The sequence below is a fragment of the Dermacentor albipictus genome, chromosome 3 (assembly GCF_038994185.2).
Source record: "Dermacentor albipictus isolate Rhodes 1998 colony chromosome 3, USDA_Dalb.pri_finalv2, whole genome shotgun sequence".
Lineage (NCBI taxonomy): Eukaryota > Metazoa > Arthropoda > Arachnida > Ixodida > Ixodidae > Dermacentor > Dermacentor albipictus.
In genome coordinates, this window is record NC_091823.1 from 189,222,584 (window position 1) to 189,239,598 (window position 17,015).

Here is a 17,015-nt window from a genome sequence, read left to right on the forward strand (position 1 = left end):
CAAAATGTCAAAAGCACATGTGTATACGCATACCATAACTTGGTCTAATGGTTATGCTGTACACCTGCGCATTGTATTACATGCTGTATTTGGCATGGTGCTACTATCAGTGCATTCCCCAAAATGTACTCTATTTTTCTTTATCGTGTAAATATGTTTTTGCTTGTATTGTTCCCTACCACTCCTGTAATAGCCCAAAGTTGGGCTGACACCATCAATATAAATGAAAATGAAAATGAAAAAATGACATGAAATGAAATAAAATCTCTGAAAATATTATCACCTTTCGTGTATTTCTGAAAGAGGCCCGTCAAAGCTGAAAGTGAAATATTTGTAGAATGTTGTAGATAAACACTGACTATAGTGATATTTACTCGGCCAAACTGAACTTCATATGTCACGTATTCTGGGACGTCTGATGCTGCGGCATTTACTAATGCTGACGACAGGTCTCTTTGAACGCAGATCATCGCTCTGCTCAGGCCTGAAAATCGAGAAGACGTATAAACAACGTAGTTCGCAAGTCTAAAAGCGTTGTCTACACCGGCCTCTGGCACACCCAACACTGGAAAGGAGAACTGAGCTACCAGTTTTCTCAAATCAGCACACTTAAAGTGAAGACTATTCGTCTTCCACTGGAATATGGGAGTATTTCGATAAGAATTGTTCATGCACCGCCTGCGCAGTGGCTCACGAAGTGTTTTACATTTTACTTGTTCCATCTACAATATAACCTTGACCTCCGGGAAGTTATTAGCCTGTGGAATCACAGCAAGTGTTGCTTTTAAAGCGCAAAGCAGCGTTGGTATGACAAGTTCAGCAATAGACGCAGAGGAGTTCACCTGTTTTGTCACACTTACTTGTTACGGTGTGCTCGTATTCCGTCATATGTTACCCATGTAGTTGCTGTTCTGACGAGATCCCTCCTGAGCTTATTGTCGAACTTGATTTTGGCTTGGTGACGTCCCGAAATTTCGCCCTCGGTGTTGTGGTCCCCTTGCGAATTTTGCGTATTCCATAGTAGTGTGCTGATGCTTAGGCTGTTGTGACCGAGGCAGTTGCGCTGGGTTCGTCGTATTCATGTTTGGTTCCGGTACACCGCGCTCTTGTGTTCGGCCAAAGATGATGTCGTGTTAATATTGACGAGAGGCCGCTTTGTTCTGCGGGCATCCAGGAAATGATGCAATGCGGGGCCCGTTGCAATTCGCGCACTCAGGTTCCCTTATAGATTTGTAGTCTTTGTGATGGTGGTAATGTTCACATATTTTGCAGCGCCTTGTTCTTCAGCAGTTTTCCGCTAAGTGACCGAATCTCTGGCAGTGGTAGCAGCATTTGGCTAGCCCCAGATATTGCTAAAATGGATGACTAGTGAAGATAGACTCACTCTGGGATTGGTGGGTGATAGTGGAATTGCAAAATTACACTTCTCACAGGGCGCGATTCCACGGTGCCATCTTCTTGACGTATGTAAGGGGTCTGGCGTCTAGCTGATGTCACTCCAGCCTCTCTTAAATATTCTGTTAATTGTTCTTCTTTGTATTTTATATACACAATTCTACTTTGGCCAACATTTTGCACGTATGACCGCAGAAAAAAATGGCTTCACTAGTAAGCCAACCACCTGCACATGTGACAACAAAGTCTTGGCTGAGGCGAGTGATCTCCGTGACTGAGCAACTTCCGTTCTTGTTTACCCTGTAAGAACCTACTTTATATTTTGCTAACTCAACGATTTCTGAGGTTACGACAGTTGGCTTTACTTTCCAGAAGGCATTTCTTCAAGTGATCGGAATACCACAGGAATACCCTGGAACCTAATTCTTTATATGTCACACGAGTGAAAGAATCTGCCTTCTCATCACATTGAATCTCTTCTTCTTCGCTTAGGGAATGCGTCGATGTTTTCTGATTTATGGGGTTGATCTGGTCTTCCACTCTCACCTTCTTCGCACAGCTTGCTTCGCCCGACACGCCCTCAGCTTTCCTCGTCGCTTCCAGGACGAATGTTGGCGCTTCAATGTAGGCGACCCTGGAGGCTCCAGGCTGGCTCACAGGCTCCTCCGAAGCCATGCTGCGACAATGGCGGCCCTTGCCAAGGATAAATTTCGTCATGGTTCTTTACCGTCCTCGACAGCATCTTTTTTATTTATCATGCTTATCATTTTTCGTCGTTCCATAGCTTGTTGAGCAAGCTTTCACTTCTCGAGCTTCATTTTTATCATGCCAGGTATCAGTCTTTTAGGCTAGTTTTAGCACAATGCAATGATGGTACTTTTTAAGAATCACAGTAAGCTGTAGATCGCGACTCAGTAGTATGTGACATAAGTGCTCCGACCTATTTTTAGGCTTTATTTCTTTTCTACCGATCCAAGACTCCTTTGACTAATTGTCAGTAACATATTTCATTGCCTTCTTGCCCTATAAAACATAACTGGTGCCTTCTTGCAGGCGCCTGTAAAGTGGCAACATATGCACTACAGGGAGTAGGGCATGTTCATATAAATTCAACTGGACATGTCTAGCGACCACTTTTAATTTTGAAAAAAAAGAAACAAATTATTTTGCAGCCTGAGTCTGACGACAATGAAATCAAACTTACTTTCTCGGGAAAAAAGTGTATTTGCCCAAAAAATTATAACATCACCTATTTAGTTAGAGAAGTCAACAAACAAAGACACCAAGATAAACATGCGGGAAATTACTTGTACTTAGTAATTCAATTAAAGAAATGATAAAAAATGGCCATGAAAGTGTATGAAAAAACAACTTGCCGCTGGTGGAGAACGATTCCACGTCTTCCCATTACGCATGCAATGCTCTAACCAATTCAGCTACCATGGCGCCGTTCCCCATCCACTTTCTTGGGTATTTATGTGTTACTACTAGAACTAAGCTTTGGAGTGATAGCTAGCGCCACCACTCCGAAACCTTGGCGGCTGATGTGGAACATCCTTTCGGGCGCAGGCGTCACGAGTGCGTGATCTTCCTGGGTTAAGGGTGCTGGTCAATATACCCGCAAACACTACCTGAAGGTGCTAATGTTGCCGGATTTGAGAACATCGTTATGTAAGAACGAGAAGAAAATGAGTTTACCTAGGCAACCGATTTTTATTGATCATATCATGAGAGGCCCACAATTAAGGACGCCAAGGAAAACATAGGGGATATTAAAAGGAACAGTTGTTCTTATAATCCACAATTATTGCTATCAATTTATAATTTCTATAATTCAATTAGTAAGTAGAAGTAATTTGCCCTATGCTTTCCTTGGTGTTTTTGTTTGTTGGCTTCTCATGATATGATTATTCAAAACCGGGCCCCTCCGTTAACCCCCATTCTTCTGTTTATTTAGAGGCATTGTCCCTGGATTTTGCCAAATCTGCATTTTGGATATATCCCAAAGAAGAAGTGTTGTGGCTGCGGCTCTCAAAATATTTTGTCCCAGACTTCAGGCCATTAACAATAATTTCAACTAGTTACCACAGATTATCTCCACTATGGTTTAAAAAAAATTGTAAATGCAACATTACACATATTAGCCAAAGTTTTTTCTTTGCATTAATAACAGCACAGCATTTGGCCATCCTGTTGCTATGAAAGTCATAGAAATTTGAGCAAATAGATTTGTCCTCATTGGCTCTCAAAATTGACGCGAAGTTAATGAATGTTAATGAATTACTCTACTTTAATTTTTTTAGGAGAGGCTTGATTAATTTCAGAAAGTTCCTGAAATAATCGCATTTACATGAAGCAACACAATCTGGAAAAATATGTTGCATAATTTGTGTGGTTGTGGCATTGCAAGTAAAGGAACCGACAGAATAAACAGTATTGCCTGCAGGAGCCATGTATGGGGTCCAGGCATAGGTACAGGTTTCTTTACGTCACGAAAATGCTACAGGTCGCTTCGAAAAACACATACTTACAAAAGGGCAAATATTTGGATGAACACAATGCAATATTACAACTTTTTAACAAGATGGGGAGGGTCTGCTGATGCATTCACGCCCATAACTTTCAATTTTCACTGCTTGAGTAAAACTATTACACATTGATACTTTTTTCGTGACAAAACAAACCATATCTGAAAGGGGCTGACAGCTGTTATGACACAGTTGGGGTGCAAGCATGGTTTCTTACTACAGTAAAAGCTCGTTAATTCGAACCGCAAGGGGAAGCTGCTTCAGTTCGAATTAACGAAAGTTCGAACTAACGAAAGTGAAGGAGAGCAACAGTACACTGCGATTTGGAAGCAGTAGGGCATGTCATAAATTTGGCATGTCAGAAAGTGATGGCGTGTGCCGCGGGCACACGCCATCTTCAAGTCGAAGCTCTGGGTCCGACTGTGCCACACCACCGATGTCCACCAAAACGAACGTTAGCCGAGGCTTAACACCATCACAATGAATCGCGACGGCCGATATCTCCTAAGCTAAAAACAGAGGTGCACAACCGATGAATACTGCCGAGACAAAGACCCTGAACATGTGAAGGTGGCGAAGGCCCCGATACGTTGGTTCTTGATTGCAAGTGCAGCTGCGACGTACTTGGTTCGCTGTGTTTTGGTGCTTGCCGTGCCATCTCCGCACAACATTAGCAGCTGTACAAGATTTGCAAAGCCTCCGAGATTCGCAACGGGCAAGAAGTCTCGGAGGTTACGCAGAACGGAGAGGCGGCAGCCGCCGCTGCCTTCTGGCTGACCCCGAGTCGGTTAGATTTTTTTCCGATTTTGCCTTCTGTCGCCGTTCTCTCCGTTTCGGAGGCAATACAGCCTTGTGTGTAGGCAGTAGGCGCGTTTCTCTGGCCGTGTGCCAGGCGAGCGTAGTTCGAATTATCCGTGAGGGAACCTTCTCGCGTTCGAATTAACGGACTTTTTAATACATAGACTTCTGTGGAGCTTGGCCGGACCAAATCGTACAGTTCGAATTATGTGAGAAAATGTTCCAAAAGCCAGGGGAACTCATGCTTCAAAGTGTTGTTTACACTGGCTTTACTCAACAAAGTATAACAAAAACATAGACGTTTCGCCACCTATGCGGGTGGCATCGTCAGTACACAATGGCAACAAATGAGAAATACATCCTATTTATCTATGAAAGTGCCGTAAACATCCGGCAGGGGGCCACGGTTAGAGTTACATGAAGATTGATTACGACGGATGAACCATGATTCTACGAACTTTCTTGGGCCCCATCGGTGTTCCCGTGCTAGTGTGGTTACATTGTTAAAATCAAACATGTGTCCCTTTGATAAACAATGATCAACCAATTCTGTCTTGGCACGTGTAGCATGGGTGGCTTTCGTAGCATCTCTTAGATGTTCCTTGATACGGGTGCGACGTCGCCGCCCTGTCTCGCCAATGTAGCTGGCATCACAGTCCGAGCAGTTCGAACTGTGTTTAAACCCTCGTACACGTTGGCAAACGTGTTCCCGAAGCCAAAGGACCGCACACCTCCGGACGAACAAAGTGGTGTCGTCTACAAGGTCAACTGCTCGGACTGTGATGCCAGCTACATTGGCGAGACAGGGCGGCGACGTCGCACCCGTATCAAGGAACATCTAAGAGATGCTACGAAAGCCACCCATGCTACACGTGCCAAGACAGAATTGGTTGATCATTGTTTATCAAAGGGACACATGTTTGATTTTAACAATGTAACCACACTAGCACGGGAACACCGATGGGGCCCAAGAAAGTTCGTAGAATCATGGTTCATCCGTCGTAATCAATCTTCATGTAACTCTAACCGTGGCCCCCTGCCGGATGTTTACGGCACTTTCATAGATAAATAGGATGTATTTCTCATTTGTTGCCATTGTGTACTGACGATGCCACCCGCATAGGTGGCGAAACGTCTATGTTTTTGTTATACTTTGTTGAGTAAAGCCAGTGTAAACAACACTTTGAAGCAGTTCGAATTATCCATAAATTCGAATTATTGAAGTTCGAATTAACGGGCTTTCACTGTATTGTTGCTCTTATACCAGCTTGTCAGCTGGATAGTATCACTGGCTTGCTTCTTCTACGTGTGAAGTAAACAACATGCATGGTTTGAGCTTGTTTCGGAGACCTTCATTGTTTGGAAAAACCGTAAAATCTGCAAGCTTGTTCAATAGAGCAGTGAAAGTTGAAAGCTATGGTCCACAGTATGCGGCCATGGCAGCTCTACCTAAGTATGGGAAATGTAATCTCTGAATGTCATAATGTCCAGGTGACATCTTTGTCTGTTCCAAGCAAATCCTCAATTGACTTGGGCCCTTTCCATCTGAAGCTTTTTTATGCTATAAGACTACGAATGAATATATACCAACATGACTGAGTATGAACCATTTCTTTTGACAAGAGTACTTGTAATGACAGTTCGGAATGAGAAATCATTTATTGTTCATCTGAGTTACAGTGGTGCTGATGATGATAATAATTGAACAGTCTAAATTGATTAGTGTTTCTTTTCAGGCAAAGCCAAAGGCGTCTGCAAGCAGCCAGTCATTCCACTTCTCAACGAATCCTTCCTCAGGCAGTCCAATTCTAGTATATAATCATGCAAGTTATTTTTTTCAGTAAAGCACTATAAACACAGGTTTGTTCAAATTCAAGCGGCTTGTTGCTTCTTGGACACAAATTTGATGTATGCTGTGTACATGTGTGCAGTACCCGAATGCAGCATGACAACACTCACACGGATAATAAGTGGTGTAGAAGTCAATGGCACTAGGAGGAAACGCGCAAACACAACACGTTCGGTGTGGTGTATGTCCTACGTGCTTTGGTTTCTGCTCCGTTTGCAGGTATATCCTAAATGTTGCGAATTATCCACGTAATGTGCCACTTTGTTCGTTCAACGCCGAAAATACCTTCTTCCAATAAACGAAACAATTTGGCTGGAGATATACACCGGCATTATCATTTACAAAATATAGAAATTTTGCAAACAGCATTTGTACCTGTCAATACGAAGCAACACTAAGTTCAGGATGTTCGTATGGCTTCATGGTATTCAAATGCAAGCTTAGAAAACATGGACACAAGCTTAATGAAAAGAATTTTGTTTCCGTTTTCGTTTTCGTTCTTTTTGTGTGTTTTATGTACATACCTTTCCTTACCATGGTTTGTCCGCTTTTCGAGTCCCCGTTTTTCATTACTAAAGTACGGGCATGTACTGTAATCACATGTACGGTGCTCAATTTGCAGAATTTGGGTTTTACGGAACTCACCGTTTTTCTTATTTGCAATATACGGGCAATTCCGTGATCACAACTATGGAGCTCACCGTTCTACATTTGACGGAACTCATTTTTACGTGCTCTCCGTTTTGCAGAAACCCCATTTTTCATTTACGGAAAAGTGTCCGGCCACGTTTTACCTTCAACGTTCACCGTAAACTGAAAAATAATGTTTCACAATGTGTAGGTGTATGGAACGGTGTCGGCAAACCGAATGCCGATTTTAAGCTTATGCGGCTCCGCGCACGTCGACGCCTCACTTGTAGGCAGGCGCAGCCAACGCCTCCTAGACGGGCTTTCAATCCTGCGCTTCACGTGAGATGACGTAGGCTACGTCACGCTGCGCTGGCCGACTCGCTTCTGCTCTAGCGCCGTGCGTTGCGGCTCATGTGGTTTCATGAAGATTCTTTTTTTTTCTCTATAGAAGCAATTCAGTTTCTCAGTTGTATTCCGCACTAGCATTCGATAAAAAAATTACTGGCTCTCCAGTAACTGAGAGTAGATGTAAGCATGAAGTAGCAAGCGGCAAAGCAGATTGGTTGGAGATGTTGGAGACAATCTTAGAATGGGTGTATAGTGCATGTTCGCAACGGCACTCTCCACTTGACCACACCGTACCGCGCCATACTATGCACTGCTCCGTATGAACGCAGCCCAGTTAGAAGAAGAAAACCGACTAAAGGTGGCATGAAAGTCAACGAAAAACGCCAAGGAGACCGAGCACACTGCGCAGCTAGAAGAACTAAAAGTGCCTGAAGGAGGCGCGACCAATCTCCACTCCGTGATCTGGACGCAATAGGTCACGCATTGGGCCGCTACTGAGCAAAGGGCCGGCTTCACGGAGCTTTCGCTTCCCAAGACCGTCTGCGTGACGTAATACTCTCTCCTAACTTTTTCCTCCCTCCATGAAGGCAAAGCAGCGCATCGGAAGCTTCCAGTGCCATGCTGCAGGCCAGCGAGCGTCGCACATCGAAGGCAAAGCAACGCCTTCAGACGCATCCCACGCCGCGCCACACAGCAGCTCGGCGAGCCCAGTAGATCCGTAGCAAATTCCATTTCCCATTATTGAATTGTACGGTGTCCTGTATCTGCCTTTTGAACGTCGCCTCTTGGAAATGACGAATAAAACTTGAGCGAACTGCAAGTCACAGCTTGACTGATATATTAGGAAGCAATATTTTTCCAACTTGTTGGCGAGTAACTAGCGTATGCATTGCGGTCCTGTGAAAAGGGTAGGAAGATGTAGTCTTGTTCTAACAACCTGCCGAGATGTTCTCCTTTGAGAGGCCGGATAACGGCTCTGGCTTTTGGCTCAAGTTCACTTCAATGCCGCAAACAACGGGACCTCAAAACATTTCATGCCTAAAAACAATTCACGCTTGCACGGAGGGTCCCTGAGTGGGGCTGGGATAATTAATTATGAAAGCTTGAGAGGCTGTTTGCAGCATTAAGGTGCCGTGCGCTGTTGGACTGAAACCCGGCGGCATTCGCTGGGGTATTTTTGAACAATGACATTGTCAACTATCGGAATAATCAACCCATTCGTTAAAATACGCCTATATCACAACCGCATTGCATATCGTTTATTTCGACCATTCACAATGCATTATTGGCAATAACTTTAAAACAGTGCGACAAGAATATTCAAAATGGCACAATTTTCATAGTAGACCCCAATGAATGAGTGCCCTGAAATGTAACATTCCTCTATATCAGATTCAAGTTAATTCATTGTTTAAGTCATACAGACAAGGCTGTCAGGTAGTGAGAATATGAAGATATTCAAAACATTCACAAATATACGCAATATAGCACAGCTATAAGAAGTAAGGGTAGTAGCACTATCGGCCGTATAAGCTAGAAAAAATTCGCTGACTGACTGAGTTAACAAGCATCGGGTGTCAGCGCGCACGAGCAAACATGAACATATTGCACTCGATGACCGCGGACATTCACGGTCAAAACGCTGTGGGAGCAACGTGGCAGCAGCAGCGATCGAAGTGACCTTAATGCGGTCTGCCGCTTCAACGCAACAGTGGCGAGCACACAGTGCGCACGAAAGTATCAGCCGTCTGCAGATCTGACAGCTACACAGAGGCTGCGTACTACCCTGACATTACAGCTAAAGTAATAGCGGTGGCCGACTGGAGGGGCGAAACAGTATTATCAGCCACAATACGGAGCGACAACTGCACGGCAGCGGTAGAATGTGCCATAGCTATTGCCAACAGCGCTCAATCCCCAGATAAGATAATATATATTCTTACAAGATTCGCTGATGACATTGCCTTGCTTAGTAACGCAGGGGACCAACTGCAAGGCATGCTCACTGACCTGGAGAGGCAAAGCAGAAGAGTGGGTGTAAAAATTAATCTGCAGAAAAGTAAAGTAATATTTAACAGTCTCGGAGGAGAACAGCAGTTTGTGATACATAGCGAGGCACTAGAAATACATCAAGTACTTCTAGTACTAGGTATATACGTATGTATATAGTACTATGTATGTACTTAGGTGTAGTACTAGAAGTACTACACCTAAGTACATGTACTTAGGGCAGGTAGTGACCGCGGATCCGGATCATGTGGATGTGTCATCGGGCGTCCCTCAAGGCTCGGTCCTAGGACCTCTACTTTTCTTACTATTTATTAATGATTTGCCACACGAGATATCATCTAAAATTCGAATGTATGCAGATGACTGCGTATTGTATGACATCATTTCATCTCCCTCTGAGCATGTTCGCCTTAGTGAATCATTCCTCAGATTTGCTAAATGGTGTGAAACATGGCAAATGAATATTAACTTCCGTAAGACTGTCGTTATGTCCTTCTCTAATAAAGCTAACCCGTTCCTTTTCAGCTACGGATTTAATGATAATTTAATTCAACGGGTTTCTGAATATAAATATCTTGGTCTCACGCTCACCACTAACCTGTCCTGGTCAAAGCACATTGATTCCATTACGACAAAAGCTCTACAAAAACTCGGTTATTTACGTCGTACTCTGTCTAATTCTCCGCGCGACACTAAATTACTGTTATATAAAACTATTGTTCGCCCTATACTTGAGTATGGTAGTATCGTTTGGAATCCCTACAAGCAGTACGAAATAGACAGAGTTGAGGCCATACAAAGGAAAGCGATCAGATTTGTCTACCGACGTTATGACCACCAGTTCTCGCCATCGTCAGTCATGTCTTCACTCAACCTGACATCTCTCGCCGAACAGCGACACGTTCATTCCTTAAAATTTTTTCATGGCATTATTCACTCATCTTGTCGCCTCTCCAGTAATGAATATATCACCTTTGCAAAAATCTCTTCTAGTAGGAGACATCACGCGCTTAACATTACACCATTTTTTGCACGCACTAATACTTTTAAGTACAGCTTTTTCCCTAAAACAATTGAAGCCTGGAATTCGCTACCAGGAACCACCTGTTCTCTCCCATTAAATGAATTCTTGTCTGTACTCCCTCAACACTGCGCCTAAACTTTCTTTGTTGCCTATTGTATTTCTTTCATGTATTGTATTATCCACTCCTGCTATAGCCCCAGCAGGGGCTGCAGTATGTGTAAATAAATAAATAAATGAGACTGAAATAATCAGAAGGATAACAATGGGCTGGAGTGCGCTTGGAAGGCATTCTCAGATCATGAACAGCAGCTTGCCATTATCCCTCACGAGAAAAGTGTATAACAGCTGTGTCTTAACAGTACTCACGTACGGGGCCGAAACCTGCAGGCTTAGGAAAAGGATTCTACTTAAATTGAGGACGACCCAACGAGCTATGGAAAGAAGAATGATGGGTGTAACGTTAAGGGATAAGAAAAGAGCAGATTTGGTGAGGGAACAAACGCGCGGTAATGACATCTGAGTTGAAATCAAGAAAAAGAAATGGGCATGGGCAGGACATGTAATGAGGAGGGAAGATAACCGATGGTCATTAAGGGTTACGGACTGGATTCCAAAGGAAAGGAAGCGTAGCAGGGGGCGGCAGAAAGTTAGGAGGGCGGATGAAATTAAGAAGTTTACAGGGACGACATCGCCACAATTTGTACATGACCGGGGTAGTTGGAGAAGTACGGGGGAGAGGTCTTTGCCCTGCAGTGGGCTTAATCAGGCTTATGATGATATTCCTACAGATTCTCAGCAAGCATGTCGAAACTACGCGCAAGGCCGGATTTCCCCGATGGCTCATAAATTAATACACAAGAACTAACATGCAGTTCACCTATACTCGCAGACAACTTTCTGTGGCAATGAAGGGAAAGCTACGGAGGCAAAGCGCGCACAAGTGTGAGCGCTTCTGAAAAGAGCCCCATGGTTTCATTCACGTTAGTTTAAGCTGGGCAAGAGAAAACAAACACCTGCTTAGCAACAGCTAAATAAGGTAAAACACACCACTGAATGTAAAAGTTTACTTATCTTGCGACTTTTGCCTTCTGCGTCTGGGCAAAGGCGAAACCCCCGCATGTGAGGCTGCCTCGATTCAGCGCCTGTTCCGAGAAACCGGAAGCACTGTCAAACACTGGCGGACTACTTGGCGCCGTAACATATGTGCAGCAGCTACGCGCCTATAGCGTTTTCTCCATTGCCACAGAAAGTTGTCTGCCAGTATAGTTTGGACACCTGGATCTGGACCCCGGCAATGAGCGTGATCATGCGTCAGCCCGAGGCCTCACCGTCCGGGCGCCAGTGGAAGGCCAGTCCAACCCAGACAAGGTGGTAAAGATACCATTTACATACACGCATATACTAACACACTACAGAAGAACTTAGAGCATTCCCTCCACCACACGTGAAACTAAACTGTGCAGAAGCAGCCACTTGGCGCAAGCTCCAAACTTGATGATGATGATTGAAGTTTATTGGCGCAAGGGCATCTAAGGCCAAAGAGCGCCAGGACATGTGTTTTGGTTCAGTAATATTGCGCGTTTAGTTCTATGACCTAATACAGAGGCTGTATATATAGGCCTACACGTAAGACAAATCTGTAAATATATACTGTGGATGAATTCTAAAATAATTACGAAAATTAATATAAAGCCTTAAATGTATTGGTGATAGGCACACATGGTAAATTATTGCGGATTGTCCGGGTCCCTTGCCGTACAATTCTTGCTTACGCAAGAAGTGCAAGAGAGCTCAGACATACTTTTGTGCATCAGATTGTGCCTCACCTGTGAGGCACAATCTGATGGTTAGGATGATATGAGATGATGTCTAGAAAGTTAACTTCTGCAAGATAATTAAGCACTCTTTTAAAGCTAAAAAATGCATCCTCTGATAAAAACATAGAGGGATGGAGGGGTATATGATTTGAGAAAAGTTCCCTAAAATGAGCCACTCACTCTCGGTGAAGTTGAGGACATTGAATGAGGACATGTAGGACGGTTAAGTTCTCACCGCAGCGTGTGCACGTCGGTGGGTCAGTTGCCGTCAAGAGGTCTTTGTGTGTGCCGTAAGTGTGTCCTATTCTGAGTCGTGCCAGTGTGACTTCGGTGTGTCTATCAAGCTTCAAAGGGAAAATTTGGTTAACTGCGGTTTAAGCAGGTGGAGCTTATCTTCAACTTCCTTGTCCCATTCATCTTGCCAATGATTACGGAGCGCCTTTCGTACCACAGGTTTCATGTCCACACCAGGTATCCAGCCTACATCGAAGGTATTCCGATGAGCCGCTTGTCCAGCATTTTTGTCCGCCATTTCATTGCCAGCGATCCCAGAGTGGCCTGGCGCCCAGCATGCAACAAGAGCTAGGTTTTGCTTATACGCTACGTGAATGTGTTTAAGGAGCATGTTTAATACAGGGTTTCGGCGTGCTTTGCCACAGTACAGGGCTGTGACAACGCTTAAAGAATCTGTGTATAATATAGACTTTGGATTTTGTGCTGTACTATATGCTCAACAGTTATCAGAATACCATACGCTTCCACTGTAAAGATGCTGCTATGTTTATGTAATGTTTTAGAGTTGGAGAAGTTTGGGCCATGGGCTGCACATGATACCGAAGCTGCAGACTTTGAAGCATCAGTGAAAAATGCCATAGATTTATACTTGTCTTCAAGCGCCAAGAAATGTTGCTGGGTGAGGGCATTTGGACAACTCTTTTTGTTAGGTTCTGTAAAGGAGAAGTCACAGGTGACTGTACATTCATCCCAATGTAGGATGGGTTCAACGTAGTCGCTTTCCTGCAGATCTATGAAATCTACTCCGAGTTTTTCTGCAACAAATTTTACTGCTGGCGGGAATGGCGGGGCTTGTGAAGGCCTGTTTGAATACGACTGACATGTGGACTGATCACTTATGAGTACTTTGCATGGATGTTGTTTTAGGCACATGGTTCTTATTGCGTAGGTGACTCCGAGATATGTACGCTGATAATCCTGTGCATGGCCACTTATCCGACTCTGCATAGAGACTTTGGACAGGGCTGGTACGAAAGGCACCAAGTGCGAGGCGGATACCTAAGTGATAGACACGATCGAGTACCCTAAGTATTGTCTTGAAGCCGACTGGTAAACAATACATGCATAGTCTATGCGTGATAACACAAGAATTTTAAAGAGAGATAGGAGGCAATACCTATCTGTTCCCCATGACTGGCGAGATAAAACATTTAAATGTTCATAGTTTCAAGACATTTCAGCTTCAAAGTGGGCTGGACGGAGCGGCAGCCATGCAACCGCTTCAAAACGCGTTCTTGTTTGTTGTACAGATTCTGGCGTTCCTCGGCACGTGGCAGCCCTTGGATTCCTTTTGCGAAGCTATCGCCCTGCCTCTATCACCATGTTACGTCAGAGGTCAACACTATGGCGGAAACGCAGCATCATCAACCCTTGACGCAGCGTACATCATGCCCCGACTTGGCTGGCCATTCCCATCGCCCACGACACCTGTCAGCTGGACGTACTTAAGAGCGACGCTTTCATCGGGCCACTTCAGTGGGCTGGACGGAGCGGCAGCCATGCAACCACTTCACATCCCGTTCTTGTTTGTTGTACAGATACTGGCGTTCCTTGGCACGTGGCAGCCCTTGGAATCCTTTTGCGAAGCTATCGTCCTGCCTCTATCACCATGTTACGTCAGAGGTCAACATTATTGCGGAAACACCACATTATCAACCCTTGATGAGGCGTACATCGTGTCCCGACTTGGCTGGCCATTCCCATCACCTACGACACCAGTCAGCCGGACGTACTTAAGAGCGACGCTTTCATCGGGCCACTTCATCGGGCCACGGCAGCCATGCAACCGCTTCAAAAGCCGTTCTTGTTTGTTCTACAGATTGGTAAACACCCGTCGTTGCACGCTAAGCGATCCAGTAATATGTCTGCTGCTATTCCCAGGCCCACTGGTGATTCTTTGTGATTTTTTTGTTAGTGTATATATGTTGTCAAATTGCTTATGCTAGCTGGGGATGTGGAACAGAACCCTGGTCCTCAAAAGGAGGTTCTAGACGCCAATGCGGCCTTGTCGGCTAAAATGACGCACGCCATACCGAGGTAATAGGGATGCTATCAGAGGTCCGAGATAATCAGCAAAAACTTGAGGAAAAAGTTTCCAGCTTAGCCAGTTGGCTCGCAACAGTTGAATCCCTGGTGGAATCATATGAAGCAAATCAGAATGGTGTGGATCTACCGAGAGTAGTCTATGAAGCTGTGCGAGACCAAACTGAAGCAATAACTTCTCGGTTGGACGAGCTGGAAGACCGCTCTCGCCGTGACAACCTTATATTCTACGGGCTTCCTGACGTCCTAGCTGAGAACTGGTCCGAATCTGAAACTAAAATTCGAAACTGCCTTACCAGTTTGCTACAGATAACTTTAATAGACGAAGCGATTTCCCGCGCCCACAGGCTGGGTTCCTATGCAGTAAATAAACACCGGCCGATAATCGTAAAATTCTCGTCGTCAAAACTTAAGCAAAAGGTTTCACTGAGCGAAAAAAATTCAAAGGTTCTGGCATTTCTGTTAGGGAAAGACTTCTGCCGCGCCACGCACTTGTCACAGAAAAAATTTATTGAATTCGGAAAGGCTAGCGGACAGAAATATGTGCTACGGCTTAACCGTCTAAAAATCGAAAAAAAAACTTATGTTTACTGTACGGTAACTGATCGTGTGTGCGAAATCCACACCATCGAGCTTCGTTCAACAAATTCTGTCCCAAATGCACCTTCTGATGGCCCTAGCAATTCGCAAACATAGCGGAGTCATGGTCCGGTGGCAAAAAATATTTCTCTTTTGTATTGAAATATCCGCAGCGTATGCAACAAGCGGGATGCTTTATCTTCTGTCGTCGACATGTGCAGTGCCGACATTGTTATCCTGACAGAGACATGGCTTTCTAGCAAAATTGAAGACCGTGAAATTTTGGAATGCGAGGGTGTTTACCGTTTCTATCGACATGACCGTGATGTGCGGTGCGGTGGCGGTGTACTTATCGGTGTTCGTGATTCGATCACCGCTGCTGCAATTGAGCTTGCGTCACCATTAAAGCTAGTGTGCACGCGCGTAGGCTTCGAACGCAAAAATTTTATCATTTGCGTCGTTTACAGGCCCCCTTCCTCACCTAACACATTTTGTTCAGGCCTTCACGATGCCTTAAATAGTCTAATTTTACGGTTCCCTTCCACGCCACTAATACTCCTTGGGGACGTTAACTTTCCCGGCATTAACTGGCACACTGATCCCCCTTCAACCCAAGAGTACTGTTCTGAATATTCTGAATTCATCAGCCTTTGCCTCGATTTTAACCTGCACCAGCTTGTTCTGAAGCCTACTCGATGTTCTGCACACTCGGCTAGTATCCTAGATTTAATCCTTACTACATCCCCGGAATTTGTTTCGCTCCTAACTTGCCTACCGGGTATTAGCGACCATTGTATAATCCAGTGTAATTTGCAGTTAACCATCGCATCTGTTACCTCGTCGAAAATTATACGTGATTACAAAAATGCTGATTTTGCCGCAATTAATAACGAACTAGAAACTTTCATCGCTGACTACATTCCAAGTTTCCACACTCGATCGGTTGGAGAAAACTGGTCAATATTCAAAGAAAAAGCGAACTCTTTAATTACCCGCACATCCCGCAAAAACGTATTTATTCTAATTCTCGTGCACCCTGGTTCAACTCGCGCCTTAAACGTTTACTGAACAAAAAGAAATGTCTTTTCCGACGAGCAAAATTAACTGGCAATCATGATCGTTGGAATGCTTACATAGTAGCACTGAGCGACTACAAGAATGCTGTAGCAGAGTTTAAACCAACATTTTATGAGCACACGTTGCCTTCTTTTTTGAAAGACAACCCACAGAAATTTTGGAGTGTGGTCAACGGTAAAAAATCTAGTGCCATTGAACTGTGTGATCCTAACAACGAACCTGTCGATAGGAGTGCCTGTTGTGAAGTATTTAATGACGCGTTCATCTCTGTATTTTTGGATTCTGTGCTGTGCGCAAGCGCTGGTTTTTCTTATGTGCACTATTTTCCAATGCTTCCCATTACCATTGACCTTGATGGCGTTGTTAAGTTGATACAGACCTCAAGAGTTTCTGCATGCAGTGAAGTAAATGGTATCAACACGAAATTTCTTAAGGGAACTATTACTTATTCATCTATAATTCTGAGCGAAATCTTTGCTCAGTCACTTCAAACCACCATCCTTCCGAATTATTGGAAGGCAGGGATGGTGATTCCCCTACATAAATCAGGCAGTCGGTACTCCCCACTTAATTACAGACCTATATCCCTAACCAGCGTTCCCTGCAAATTAATGGAGCACATA